The sequence below is a fragment of the Dipodomys merriami genome, unplaced genomic scaffold (assembly GCF_024711535.1).
Source record: "Dipodomys merriami isolate MVZ:Mamm:240054 unplaced genomic scaffold, mDipMer1.0.p SCAF_362, whole genome shotgun sequence".
In the NCBI taxonomy this organism is placed as follows: domain Eukaryota; kingdom Metazoa; phylum Chordata; class Mammalia; order Rodentia; family Heteromyidae; genus Dipodomys; species Dipodomys merriami.
Window position 1 is genome coordinate 32,501 of NW_027205182.1, and position 15,993 is coordinate 48,493.

The 15,993-nt window shown below is 36.7% G+C and overlaps 1 long non-coding RNA gene across 1 annotated transcript in view; it reads left to right on the top strand.

Annotated features, from left to right (window-relative positions):
• LOC138804419 (uncharacterized) overlaps positions 1–15,993 on the top strand; it is a 304,458-nt gene that overhangs the window by 689 nt on the left and 287,776 nt on the right. The window lies entirely within an intron of this gene.

A 15,993-nucleotide genomic window follows, 5' to 3' on the forward strand; every position in this document is an offset into this window, starting at 1 on the left:
TTGTTTCAAGGAAGTTGATTGCTAACTTTCACCTGGGTTGGCCTCAAACGGAGATCTTGCTTTCTTCTTCAACATCCTTCATTAATGTACTATAGTTTTGATGTACAATTATTTTACTTTCTTGGTTAATTTTATACCTAAGCTTACTTATTTACTCACTTACTTACTATTTTATTTATTTATGCATCCATTCCAAACTTTTCTGCCTGGGCTAGATTTAGACCATAATCCTCAGGTCTCAACTTCTTGAGTATTGAGATTCCAGGTGCAAGCCATTGGCACCTATCTCTGTATGTATTTTATATTTTGTCGAGGTTTGAACTCAGGGCTTCAGATTTGCTAGGCAGGTTCTCTACTATTAACTCATCCTTACAGCCAGCCCTTCATTGTATTACTTTTAAGATAGAATTTCACTTACTATGCAGAGTGTAGGAAGATACTAAGATCACATTTTCCAAACCGTTTTGGGCTCCCAAACATTGATAGGATGACAGACATACACCAGCAGCTACTGGTGCTATTTTGATATAATGTAATCTATCTCTCTTTTGCTTTTTGTTGTCTGCATTTGAGGACAAAAAAAAACACCTAATTATCTAGACCAGTGGTTTGCTTTCCTCGGGTTTTCTACTATTAATTTATAGGTTCAGGTTTTTTGTTTTAGGTTCAGGTTTTGTATTTAAATTTTAATACATTTTGAGTTGATTAAGTGTATGATCTGAGATAAATTCCAAGTTCATGGTTTTTTTTCACATCGTTTATTGTCATTTCCACTTTGTAAGTTGTTGATATGTTTAAGTCAAATTGATTCCATATTTGTGGGTTAATTTTTGTGCTTTCTTCCCCCCACTGCATTGATTGCTAAGTGTATTTTTATATGAGTACCATGCTGTTTTGCTTATTATTTTATTTATTATTTTCTTCAGAATAGTTTGAAATCAAATAATGTTATGCTTCTAGCTTTATTCTTTTTTTCCAAATTGCCTGAACTATTTTTTATGATACATGGATTTTAGGACTTTGCTATCATATATAAATAAAATAACATTGGAATGTTAATAGAACTTGTGACGATTTGGGTAACATGAGCATTTTCACCTCACACTGTCAGTCTATATGTGTCCTTGAAAATGAAGCGAATCTCATGTAGGCAGCATAAGCTGAGTCTGGTTTATTTTTTATCATTTTGCTCACTCTGTATAAATTTAACATATTTACATGGAAGTAATTATTGTTCGGGATGGACTTATCTTCATTGTTTTCTAGCTGCTTTGCAAGTTTTCTCTCTCGCTATTCTTGTTTGTGGTTTGATGATTTTTTTGCAACAATATGTTTTAATCCTTTTATTCTTATTTGGTGCATGCACTACAGATTATTTTCTTCCTACTTACCACCATGAAGCTTGCATGGAACAGCTTCTAAGCAAAGCCATTTATTTCAAGCTGATAATAGCTTAACTTTGGTTGATACAGAAAATCTATACTTCTATTTAACCCCTGTATTCCCAAATAGACCTTATTATTTATCTGTGGTTTGCAGAGAGAGAAACAATTTTGAACCCAAGAGTTATGCAGCATGAGTTTTTTTTCTCCCCTACCTATCTGGTATTGGTATGTACATGCTTGTACTCATGTGTTTATGTGAACATACGTGCATGCCACAGCTCTACCTAGCAAGATTCTACTGGAACAGAAAATGTAGCATGAGTTTAGAGACATAATTAATGTAAATATGCTTTCATTCTATTCTTACATTATTAGGCAATTCATGTCTTGTTTCTCTAGATTTTACAGAAAATCTTAAAAGAAAAGAAATACGACAGAACCTGACAATCACAAAGAATACATAATTATTTGCTAGGTGGCTTTGTGAATAGCTGTACATTTAGTTCCCTTTTGTATTACAGGCCAAATTGATTCCATTAGTTTGATTGAACCTCTAGTCAACTTAATAAGGGCCTGAAAAGAATGAGTTAGACTAATAGAGCATGAAAGTGTAGGGATGAGGTTATTCGAATGTCTCTGTGAACTGCCTGGGGACTGGGTTGCCATCAGAATCCTCATGAACCTTGTAGACACAACCCAACAGTGATCAGGAAGCTCAAGTAACAGAAGGCCTTACAGAACCATACAAAGCATAAAAATCTGGAACTGGAAAAGCACATCATGTAGGACAAAAAACACACAGGAGAAAGGGGGCATTGAGCTATCTATCTATCTATCTATCTATCTATCTATCTATCTATCTATCTATCTATCTATCTGTCTATATCATCTATTGATCATCTATCTAGAACTTATCCATCCATCTATCATATAGCTATCCATCCATCTACTTATCTAACATCTATCTATCTACTATCTATCTATGTATCTATGTATCTATGTATCTATCGTTTTTGTGTGCTGGTGCTCAGGCCCTCATGTTCTTTACTGGTCTTTTTCATGCAAGACCAGTGCTATACCACTTCAGCCACACTTCTACTACCACCTTTTTGCTTGTTATTTGGAAATAAGAATTTCACAGATTTTTCTGCCTGAAGCTGAATTTGAACTATGATCCTCAGATCTCACTCTCATGAATAGCAAGGATTACAGGCTTGAGACACTAGTGTATGAACTAAACACAACTTTTTATCACTAGAAGAGGCCCAAATGTGTAGGATACAAATGGAACCTTGTCAGCAGTGTACAAGAGGCTTTTGTAAGAACATAGGCCAGAATAAGGCAAGGAAGAAGCTTTGTAAACTAGCACAGAAGAGGAATTCATAGTGGTATGAAGATCCTAGTATTGAACAGAGAAAACAATCTCTATCCAAAGCAGCCGCTGTCTAATTTATTGTGTTTAAGACTCATTTCTCTCCTCTATAAGGGGGCAAATATTAACATCTATTTTGTAGACTTTTATAAAGTAAAGAGAAAAAAGATAAAGTAAGAAAACGATTGTTTTCTCTCTATGGCTCACAATAAGACTTAAAATGGTAGCCAATTAAAAATAATTTTAAATCTGGGAGTAAGATGGTGGGCTCCTTGTGTTTAACTCTCCCTTGAATTTTAAGCATCCTCTCCAGAGAAGCTCTTTGAACTGACAGAGTGAAAGCTGCATCATGTCCCCCATGAAAGGAACTTGCTGGAGCTTCTTTGCCAGTGTTCGTCTGAGGCAGTTTCTATTCTCTTAGATGAAAGAAGCATTGAACTCAGATAACGCAGTCAGACATGTCTGTTTTTGATTGTTGATAAATATTTCATTTTGCATTTTAAATTCATATGGGCCACAAAAATCATTGAAGATGAAAAAGAATTCAATACTAGGCCATCCCTTTGCAGGATTGTTTCTTAGAGCATACTTGTTCTCATTTTGTTCAATTGAGATTGAAGCATCTTGGCTGCAGGCCATGGAAAGCTCCTTTGCAGCTGCAAAGAACACATGGTGGGAATGACCTTCTTTCTCCACCAGTCGGTGAGTCTAACACATTCCTTTCCAAGATGAACTGAAAAGCAATCCTTCCTTACCTCGCTGCTGGCTTGAAGAATTGCCAGTGGCCACCAGTGAGACTTTTGGCATATCCTGCATTATGATGAAGAGATGTGAAGCTGTTTGGTTAACTTTTTTATTTATTTTATTTATGATTATTTTGTTGTTGTTAGCTTTAAGTAAATTTACAAGGGAGTTGTCCTTTAATAAAGAACATATGAATACAATACATCTTGGTCGGTGTCATTCCCACCAAGAACAGAGACATCTTAGAGCTAACCACAGGTCAGGATTTTAATGTCTATTTGACACTACTTTGGAAAATGGCTAAAAAGCACAAATTATTACAAGATTATGTTATTGTTCCTGTTTCAGTCAGTGCCTGGAGGCTGGGCCCTCCCCTTCTTAATTTCAATTATATTATTTAGCAGTAGGCCACCTTCACAGTAATTGGTACACTCACTTTCTCTAATAGAGTATTTCTCATCTAATTGACTCCAAATTTATCATACAAATGTCAAAGCCAAATTTTCCTATAATAATCCATTATCTCTGCAGTTCTGGCTCAGTGCGCAATACAAGAAATGGCATAATAATCATCTTTGGGAAAGTGAAGGACAGCAACTTAATTTTCCTACCTCTGATGAGAACAACTGAAAAGAATAAACTTTTAATATTGTTTCTTAATTTTGCAACACTTTTGAATATAAGAATAAATATTAATGTTAAAAGAGAATTAAGGAAACAGCAGAGTAGATTGGAACAAAAAATAGTATTGGTGGCAGGATGCCAAGTGAACTCAGACTGGATGCTTTGTGACAAGTCATCTCTCTAGAAAGAAAGTCGACCTAGAGTGATTTTTTTTCATGAACTTTGGTCTTTCATATTCAGTCTTAAAAGATCAATACAATATTTAAACACCAACTCTCCTTTTGTTTTATACCTACCACATTTCATTGTCTCAATTAAGTCAGTAAAAACCATACTTGAAAGCAAAGGTAAAAATACCAACACAGACAATAATATCATGTGAAAGAAAATGTAATGCTAATAAATCATGAAAACATCATCACAATTATACAATTATTAAGTGCTAATATTATGTAAATAAAAAGCCAAATTATCTCCAAATTAAAAAAAACAATTATAACCCCAAAGCCGTTGTAACACCAAAGAAATAAACAACAACAACAAAAACCCCAAACACTAAATGAATAGTTGGGCATCATAGATTCATTTTTCTAAACTTAGCTACTTGGGAGGCTGAGGTCAGGAAGATTGCTGTTTAAGGTCAGCCCTGAGCATTCATTGAAGACCTCCTCTCAACCAGTGCTGGGAGCAGTCTTGAGTGCTTGTCAGCCTACTTACTTGGGAGGCTGCGGTTGGGAGGATTTTGGTTCGAGATCATGAGCAGAAAGAAATACCTTATCTCAAAAGCAAACAGAGCAAAAATGGAGATAGAGATGTGGCTCAATGGTAAAGCATCTGCCTAGAAAGCATGAAAACCTGAGTTCAAACTCAAGTGCTGAAAAAAAAAATTAAAAAAAAAAAAAACCTCACATGAAGACATGGAGGGAAGATGGTGGAGGGAGAACAGGGAACTACCTAAGCTCTCTCTGATCAAGCAGAGGTTTAATGCCCCAGCAGAAACTTCACACCTGTAGAATCACACCAGGTGAGCTATAATTATACAGAGATATACACTAAAAATTAGATTATATACTACTTGTTTGAGAAGACAGAAACATTGGAAGAAATCCGTACTGAGGTAAGAGCTGGCAAAGGAAAAAGTAGGAATGGGAATGTGCAGCCAAGCTGGCAACATTCAGATGCAGAGACAATTCACCACACCACTGGACAGTCTGAACTATCACCAGGAACTGAGAGTAACCAACCAAGAACATCTGCCCTGGGGAGAACAGCATCTGGCTGGCTGGAGGCCCCTTCCTCTACCCAAGAAGGGTGCCATTTTTGAAAGTGGCAAAGGAATCCGATATATATATATATATATATATATATATATATATATATATATATATATATATATATATATATATTTTTTTTACCACTCCTCTCTTGTTGGTAAACAAAAAGGCCAGCAGGAGACAACTCTGCCCTGTAGCAGTGAGTAAGGACAAGATTGGCAAGGCAATTCCAGCTTGGCCCATGTCAGGTGAGCACTTTGAAATTACAAAACTGAAAGTCTCTTAAAATCTCACTGCAAAAAAAGCCAGACAGGTCTTAAAACCTAGTGTATTTCCAGGCTGTAACTGAGAGTGGGACTCCAGTTCTCCATCTTGGAGAACTCTACAGATTCCACTTATGTCTCAACCCTGCCTATACCCAAGCTTTCTACAGAATCTAGGCTGCAGATAAAGAGCCACCTCCGAACTGAGGAGCCCCACCCCCAAGAGCTTCAGAGACTCCATTTCTGTGCTAAAGAGCGATTTCTGGTGCCTCAAACAAATGGATTAGAGAATTCATCTTCACTTTTTTTTTTTTTTTTTGTCAGTCGTGGGCTTGAACTCTGGGCCTGAGCGCTGTCCTCGGCTCTTCAGCTCAAGGCTAGCGCTCTAGCGCTTGAGCTACAGCGCCACTTCCCGTTTCCTGGTGGTTTATTGGAGATAGTCTCCAGCCTGGGCTGGCTTTGAACCACGATCCTCAGATCTCAGCCTCCTGAATAGCCACCGGCACCCAGCTTTTACTCTTTTATTCATAAGCTACAGAGTAAAAACTCTAGCTATTACACAGTTGTACTGGGAGTGGTAATCTAGGTACCAGCCACAATCCCGTATCAGGAAGTCTTCTGAATTCTATTATGACCCAGCCCAATGCACGTAAGCAGTGTGGAACCCAGCTTACAACCATGGGAGATGCCTCCTACCTGTTGCACCACACCTTGGTGCAACCCAGATATGGGCTACAGGGATAACAGCAGATCTCAGCAACAAAAGCAGAGACATCACTGATGTATTGTATACCACATATTGGGAGATATATATCCCCCAAACAAACTGGAGAATTCATTAAAAAATTTTTTTTGTCTTAGATATACCATCTACAGTGATTGCTAAGCCTTCTTCTGAGTTGTGTGAGTGCCTAATTCTAGCTATATTTCTGATTCTGTATTTCCCTCTTCTCTTTCCTTTTTTTCACTTTTTATTTTTCTTTGTTTCTTTTTTATTTCCTTTTATATTTTAACCCCCCCCCCTTTTCCTGGCCTTTCTCTATTTTTTTCTCTATTCTTTTGTTCCCTTCTTGTTTTCCTGTTTTGTTTTATTATCTTGTTTCCATTTTGGTTCTCTCTAGCTGGCTTATCCTATTATCTTTTTGGATTGGTTTATCCTGACCATTACAACAGATTTGCTTACTAGTTACGAATACATATAATCTCCTTTTTTGTACCATAGTACCCCTTTCTAAAACAAAAGTGAAGACATATTTAGACAGGGGAATATCTATTTATAACTTTAAAACTAATGATTTAAAGTCTATTCCATTGTACGGTTCTGGGTTTATTTTTTACTTTATATTGTGTCATGTTGTGGTTTTGGTTTTGAGTACTTTTGTTTCCTTTGGTGCTATTTTACATTGGTTCATATTGACTCTTACAATTGAATTACTCATCAATTACAAATATACCACAATACCCTTCTTTATCCCTAAATAAAGGTGTATTTAGACAAGGGAATACCTACAACTGACAGGCTTTGTAGGGTAGGCAATATTAGTGTTTAGCCTGTCTGATTCATAGACTCTCAACCTGATTTTCTTCAGTGGTGTAAACTAAAGATCTCTCTCCATCATCTCTTTCCTCCTTTGAAACAATTGTCTATCCCCCTTTCCTTCCTTCTTTTATAACATTAGACTTCTCTCACCTATAGTTTTCTCTGAAAAACTACTCCTCTCCAAACCTCCCCGTCTACCAAACTCATTTTTTTTCAGCTGATATACAAGTGTTAATATCACAGTATCTCAAAAAGACTAAACTCTAATCCTACACTTGATGCTCTCAACAAAGTCTGACCCTAGATAAACAAATCCCAACAGAATATCAAACCATTGACTGGATGATTAAACAAAAATGAAGAGAACAACCTATTAGGAAGACCACAGTCCCTCCAAAATTAAAAACAAAAGGGTTTCCAATTGGGCAGAAGAAACCATAGATATACAAGAAAAATAGCAAGTCAATGACGCTTAATACCAGGCAATAGAATAGACAATCAAGGACCTAAAAGACAATTATTGAAATACTTTAAAAGCATGGATGATAAATATGATTATTGGGAATATAAGAAAGCCTACACAAGGCAATTGGTGAGCATGATGACTCTAACCAAAGATTATTAGAAGAATTCATGGAGTCTACAAACACAAAGTTAAATAAATTCCAAGAGAAGGAAAGGGAGGCCAATGAAAAAATAGTTGCCTAGCTAAAGGATATGAAAAAACATACAGATAAACAAATCAAGGAAGTAAAGAAGTTGATACAAGACCTAAAAGAGATCTTCATTGAAGACAGATAAGCCATCAAAAATGACAAGTTAGAAGGCAGAGAAAAAAACTAATAAGGCTGACAGCTGGATAGATGACATAGAAGGTAGGCTAAGGGACTGAGAACAGATTAGATATAATAGAGAAAGAGGAGACAATTATCCAAAACAAATCCAAGAAACAAGAAAGGGGCTTGCAAGAACTTGAGGGGTCAATCCGAAGATCTAATTTAAAACTGATAGGTATGAGGAAGGAGATGAGCTGGCATCTAAAGGGATAGGGAATATATTTAGCAGAATTCTATCAAAGAATTTCCCAAACATCCAAAATGATAGGCTCATTCAGATACAAGAAGCACTTAGAACTCCAAACAGACCAGACCAGAAAAGAACATCCTACTGCCCCACAGTGTAATGTGTAATCTGTGTAATCTACAGAGGTTCAATAGAGACAAAGGAAAGGATCCTTAAAGCTGTCTGAGTGAAAATATTGATTGCTAATAAAGGAAAATCAGTCAGAATAGCTATAGATTTTTCAGCTGGACCACGAAAGCAAGGAGAGCCTGGAATAATATATGCCATACAACTACCAACTGACAATTCACAGAAAAAAATGTTCCTTCATAGCCAAAGGACAAATAAAAACTTTCCATAACAAAGAAAAATAGAAACAATTTATCTCCACCCAAGAAGCACAACAGAAGATACTTAAAGACATATAGATATAGAAAACCAACAAGAACACAATATTGGCTGAGAAAATGCCCCTTACCAGAGAACAACTATAGTAAGAAAAGAAGAGGCACAGCCCTTAGAAGGAACATGGCAGGAACTACCAAACACTTTTTAGTTCTAACTCTCAATATTAATGGACTTAATTCTCCAGGTAAATGACATAGAGTGACTAGTTGGATTAAAAAGCAAGACCTATCTGTCTACTCTCTATAAGAAACACATTTTGTGACAAAAGCAAACATATTCTCAAAGTAAAAGGCTGGAATACAATCTTTACAATAATTAATGTAATTCAACACATCAACAGGTACATAGACAAGAATGAAATGATCATCTCAATAGATGTGGAAAAAGTGTTTGTTAAGATTTAACATCCCTTGATGGTAAAAACTATGGAGAAGCTAGGAATCCATGGAACATTCCTCATATAATAAAGGCTATATATGATAAACCTACAGCCAACATTATAGTCAATGGTGAAAAGTTAAAACCATTTCCTCTGAAACCAGAAGCAAGAGAAGAATCTCTAGTCTCTCTACTCCTCTTCAATATAGTACTGGAAATCCTAGCAAGAGCAATAAGGAAGAGAAAAACATAAAGGGGACCCAAATAGAGAAAGATTACATGATCCTGCACTTTGAGGGTTTATTTGGGGGGGAGTCATTTTTGCACTCTAAGTATATTTTAGACATGAGGCCTTTATCTGATGCATACATACTAAAATTCTTCTTCCATTCTGTGGACACTATTTATCTTACTAGCTATGACCTTTTGCCCTGTGGAATCTTCAGTTTCATGCAATCCCATTTTCCAGTCTTTCTTTTATTTGTTCTGATATTAAGAAGTTTCAACAAGTGCCTAGGAGTCCCGTGTTTCCCCTACCCTTTCCTGTAATATTTTCATAGTATCTGGCCTTACATTGAGGTATTGGATCAATTTAGAATTGATTCTGGTGAAGAGTGACATATTAACAATCTAGCTTCAGTTTTCTTCATGTATACAGCTAGTTCTGCCAGCATAATTTGTTGAAAAGGCTGCCTTTCTTCCATCTTGTGTTTGGGCTCCCTTATCAAATATTAGGTGGCTATAGGTCTGTGAGTTCATTTCTGGGTCTTCTGTTCCATTGGTCCACAGGCCTATTCTTGTGCCAGTATCAACCTGTTTCTATTAACATGTCTTTGTAATAGAGTTTAAATTTTGGTATTGATATTCCTCCAATACTTGTCTAGGTATGGGTTGTTTTTGCTCTCTGGGGTCTTTTATTATTTCATGATGTAAATTGGTCCAATCCAGGTATATTGAATGTTTTTCCATTTCCTTAAATCTGCTTCAATTTTTTTTCAATTTTTCACATCTTTGGTTAATTACTAAGGTGTTTTTGTTTTTTAAGGCTATTACAAATGGAGTTGTTTTCCTGATTTCAGTCTCAGTCTTCTTATTGTTGCATACAGAAAAGCTACTGATTTTTGTGGATTAATGTTGTACCTTACTACTTTGTCAAAGTTTTGAACAATTCAAGTAACTTAGGGGAGTGTAATTTCATAACCCTCTACATAGGTGATAGATAAACTACTGCCAATTGTAGATACATGTATAGATACATATATATACATATACATATATGCATATATGTATATATAATGTGCTGTTTTAAAAAATATTTATGTGGTACTGAGGAATTAAACCCAAGGCCTCATGCATGCTAAGCAAGCGCTTTACCATTAAGCCACATTCCCAGCCCTTGGGTTATATTTTACAATTGGCAATACTTTTGTTTATCTATTATTTATGTGGAGGGTTATTAAATTACACTCATACAGAATGCACTTTTGTGTTTCACGATGAAATCTTTTGAACTAGAGAGGGACTAGGGATAGCTGGTAGAAAAAGAAAGGGTAAAGGTTTTACCTTTTATGAAAGCTTCTAGTTTCTTTGTACTTTTGGCCCCAAATGAAAAGAACATTTATTTAAAGCATTGTCAGTGGGAAGTGACAGCTGTGCCCTGGGGACTGAAGTCAAGCAGAACATGTCCGGCAGCTGAGAGGTCCAAGCTTTGGAGGGCAGCAGCCTGGTCAAAGATGCCCAGATGGTAGAATGTCTGTTCATCCTGGACAGGAAGAGGCCAGGCAATTAGAGGTTAAGACACAAGGATGTGTGCATGTGGGTGAATCCAAGCCACTTGTCTAATAGGCTAACATTTCTCATGTTTCAGCAGATTCCATTTTGGATAAACTGGGGTCATCTGACATGAGACCTGGGAGAGGGAGGATAGGTGCCACAGATCACCGGCTGCTGAACGTTCACCACAGGCTGACCACATGGCTGACCACACACTAACCCCACCACTGTCAGCTCTGGCCTCTGGTGCAAGGCTGTGCTACTCAGGAGACAACTGAGAGTTCTGGTTTCAAAAGACGTGGGAGCCATGTGCTTGTATATAGATATAACATAACATACACAACATATAATATATAACAGATATACTATACAATAGGTATATAATATATAATGTATTACATACATATAATTTATTTCTTACATGTAATATGGTAAGATGATTAGAAAAAGTCTAAGGTTCCTCAATGAATTATACATCTATGACTCTAGAATGTTCCATAGTCTAGACAAGGTTCTCAGCCTAACTGAGGTTTGAGACTGCCTCACAAATCTCTTTGGTGGCTGGCGTGAGCCTGCTTGGCTTTGCCTTCTGAGAGTTCTGGAGCAAGGCCAAGCAGGGGCAGGATACAAGCCCTCTGTCAAGTTCCTTCATGTCCTCTAGGGAGAAGTGTTACAAGATGGCAAGCTCTAAGAGGGGATAAGTAGAGTGACAGAATGCATCCAATAGAAAAGTGCTCAGGGAAGGCATATCAGCCAATTCACAATTGGTGTTTAGACAACTATTGGACAGAAAGATCAGTCTGAAGAGGCAGTTACAATAGTACCTTTGTCCAAAGAAAAATGTGAGCAATGAGAATCATTGTTCAAGGAGATGGGCCAGAGCTATGATAATGAGCTTGGCACAGGACTTCTTTTTTCTTTTTTCATCTGTGACATTTATTTTGAAGCAATATTCAAGGTATTGATTGGAAGCTCCTGCTGTGAAATACAATGAATGTGGTATCTAGAAAACAGGAGAGAACAGATGTAGCTGGGTTATATAATCCAGCATGGCACGTATTATCTGTATGAAAGAAATAACTATCAAGCTTGAAAGATGGAAAATGCAAGCCAATAAGACAGGCAGAATTCTGTCTCATTTGAAAATATGCTTGTAATTTCTATACCTGGGAGTAGTCATTATGAAGAAGAGTGTCATTATACCAGTACTTATAACACTCAAACATTCCTTAGCCTGTCACCTGACATTTTCAAGTCAGGTATAGATGTCTCATCATGATCAAATGATATTTTCTAGACCATGAACAAGGAAAACTTAGGCAAAATGAGGTGGCTAGAAATGGCTTTTCAGAGTCTTGTTTTTGTTATCTTACTTTAGAAATGATGAAACTGTAATATAATAACAAACAATGTCAAGAATAGATCTTTGAAAAAAATACCATTATCTTCATAGTATTTATATGATTTGGAAATTTCCCTTTTTTCTCCTATTTCCTTTTCAGTACACTCTTGTACTTGAACAATTGAAATAAGCTGCTAAATTTTCCATTAACATAATGGTTTGTGTATCTGTGTGTTCATATGTCCTTTGGTATCTGAGTTTATGAAACATTTTGTGATACTTTAATATAAAAAATTATTTCTCTCTGAAATATACTTTTGTTATGAAAAATTATGAGTGTTTGGGGCTTCCTACTTTTGTTCTTGCTATAGGAATCAGATCCTGTGAGAGACAGATTAGAGGCTGACCAAAGGAAAATCAGCCCCCATACCACATATTTAGTTTAAATTCCATGTAAGAACAAGAGTCCTTAATGTTTTATTTTCTAGAACAAATGTTGAATCTTTTACAGATTTTTAATACCAAATTTTATTTGATTTACTGGGATACTACCATGACTCCATTCCAAATGTTTATCTAAATCTTTTTAGATGTATGTTTTCCATTATTTATAGCAATGTTCTTATTTTCAATGTGCATAGCTAAATTTCTTAGAAAATCTCTTCAACTTCATTACTCTTATTCTTCCTATTTTCAACTCAGTACCTGAATCACTTTAGCAATGAATATTTTAGCTTTCTGAATATTTACCTTCAAATGTAAGAGGCTCTCTTTTTTGTGTATTCAAAAATAACTCCTGCTGGGTGCTGGTGGTTCACACCTGTAATCCTAGCTACTTGGGAGTCTAAGATCTGAGGATCTCGGTTTGAAGCCAGCCTGGGCAGAAAAGTCTGCTAGACTCTTATCCCCAATCATCCACCAAAAACAAAAATAATCTGAAAGTAGAGCCATTATTGTGCTAGTGGTAAAGTGTTAGTCTTCAGCAACAGAGCCCAGAAACAGCACTGAAGACCAAAACACACCCCCCCACACCCACACACACCCACACACCACATACCCACACACCCACCCCCACACACACAAATTCCTGAGCTGAGATGTAGCTCAGTGGTAGAGTTCTTGCTTAGTATCCCTAGCACTGCACAACAACAACAACAACAACAACAACAACACAATTCTCAGTGTCTGCTTATAGAAAAATACAGCATACAGAATGGTGAGCTCAGCTTAGCTGAGATATTCTCCAGACCTCTAAAAATAACTCTCAGCTACCTTCTTGCACACAACCTTGCAAATCAATGGAAAAGAATGTCATATTTCAAGATATTCCAGGCCTATGGCCTTTCTTTCCAAAACACACCAGCAATCAGTTCTTTATTTCTGAATTGGACTTCTAGCTTGACAGACAGCTCAACATTCCTTTTACCTTTTCCTTCAAATTCTAAAGCCTACAAGGGGTTAAAAACAAATGACTAATAGCACAAATTCAAGTGCCTTCACAGCTGAAAAACTAATATTTGAGAACCTTCAGGTGGAGTGTTTTTCTGCTCCAGCTGAGTAGGGTAGGCTCATGTGTGGAATCTTGGTCCCCAGGTTGTGGTGCTGTTTTAGAAACTTTAGGAGGTGGGACTAGGTGATAGATGTAGGTCACTGCAGACACAACTTTGAAGACTAGATTTGGTCTAGTTCCTTCTTTGCTTCTTAATTGCCATGAGGTAAATGAATTCTTCCTATACACACTCTTGCTACCATGGTGCTCTGTCCAATGCATGGGGCCCAGCCAACATCCATGGGCTGAACTCTTTGAAACTGTGAGTCAGACAAAACATTCCTCCTTTAAGTTGTTTGTGCCAGGCATGCTGTTGTTTGTGTCAGGCATGAGAAAAGCACTTTTGTGCCAGATGGCTCTTCCAGGTAAGGTCAATGTGACAGACATCACCTTCTCCCTGCCAAGTCACACCTCTCACTTCCTTGACTCAGTTTGCTTCTGAGAGGTAGAACAAATGGCTGCCAATCAGATATTTTCCCCCATTGTCAAGTGATAAAAACATACAATCCATAAATACATTTAAACCTTTTATTTTGAAATATTTCTAGCCTTATAAAAATGTTGCCAAACAAGATCTTACATATCCCTCACTGAGCTTTTCCCAAACTAGAACATATTCCAAAACCAGGATTATCAAAACCAGGAATTTGAGGATTAAACTGTAGACTTCATTTGAATTTCATGAAAATTTTCTCTTAATACTTGGTTGTCCTAAGATTCAACCAAAGATTTTGAAGTGTTTAGTTGTATGTTTCTTTAATCTGATTAAACATGTGGTAGTTCTTTTTGTCATTTCTTTCATGAGCCAGATACTTGACAAGAACGGGTCAGTTATTTTGTAGGATATTTCTTAATCTGACATCCTACAAATAGTATTTTAGTTTATTAGCTAGGGTTCCCAAAGAAACTGGGCCAGTGGCATAGAGGCGTACATCCCCCTCACCCACAATCAATTTATTGTAATCAATTTAATGTAATCAATCTATTGTAATTCCATCATGCAGTAATGGAAATGGCCATGTCCAAAATCTGCATTGCTACTTTTTCAGCTTGACTCCAAAGCTGCTCATTCTTGTAGAAGTAGCAAGAACTGTTAGAAGGACAGATAATCCATTTTGAAGCCTTTCAGGTAGAGCTCCCTTTTTCAGAGGGTGGCTCAGTCTTTCACTTTTTTTTAGTCCCTCAGCCAATAGGATTTGTGCTCATTATGAGCACAATATGCTTTACTAAGCCTACCCATTTAAAGGTTAATCTGCTTTAGAAGTATTCTCCCAGAAGCACCCAGAATGATATTTGACCAAGTACATGGCCACCCTGTGGCCCAGGCCAGCTGACATATAAGTTGCCATCACAACTGAAATGTTATCATGATTAGCAAGCATGAGGGTTATGAACTGACAGTTTGACTGGTACTATTCAGTGGTCAGGCTGAAATCTGATGCACTCAGGTAGCATTGAACACAGAATTCTTGTTTTCCTGGATTGTGATAACTTATTTATGCACAACTTCTCATTTTGCTTTCCTACTTATTCTTTCTCTTTGACGATACTGGCTTCATGACTCATTTTTCTGCTCAAAGCATCGTTTGTTTTGCCTTTAACCTTATTGAACTTTTACTTATCTTATTATGTCTTGAGTTTCAAATAGCTGATGGGCTTTTTCATGAGGAGATGATTTATATCCACATAGCTTAACTCTGAATGGATGATGATGCTATCCGTGTCGGTGAGACTTAACCATTTGTTTCAGTAAATGATTACTCATGAAGATAAGAATATAAGCCAATAAAAATCCACTACAATGCAGAAAATTTCTGAAAACTAATTTGCTTAGGGAAATCATTTGTTTCCTGAGCAACCAGACCTTTTTTTTCCGGATAGTAGATTGTACACCTGAGCAAGGATTTTGCTTATATGATACTTATTAGCTTACTTAGCGTTTTTAATAGTTACTAGATTCCTTGTCAAGAACCTCTTCAAGATACATACTATACTATATACATAAACTTCAAGCTATTCTGACACTTTGCCTAATATTTGTCTGTATTTTGCTTCAGAAACTTGCCCTATATATGAGCTCAGACACTAAGATATCCTTTCTTGACTAATTTTTCTCAAAATAGTTCAAAAAAGTCTGTCATGGAGGCTGTGCTAAAGCACATCTAGTAAACTTCTTGTTCTTTGATGAGCAGGTTTTCTTTTGGTCTTTTGAATAATCTATAAGCAATAGTAGGTGAGTCTTCCCTCTGATCCAGCTCAGCTTTTGTTTTGGTTTTTTT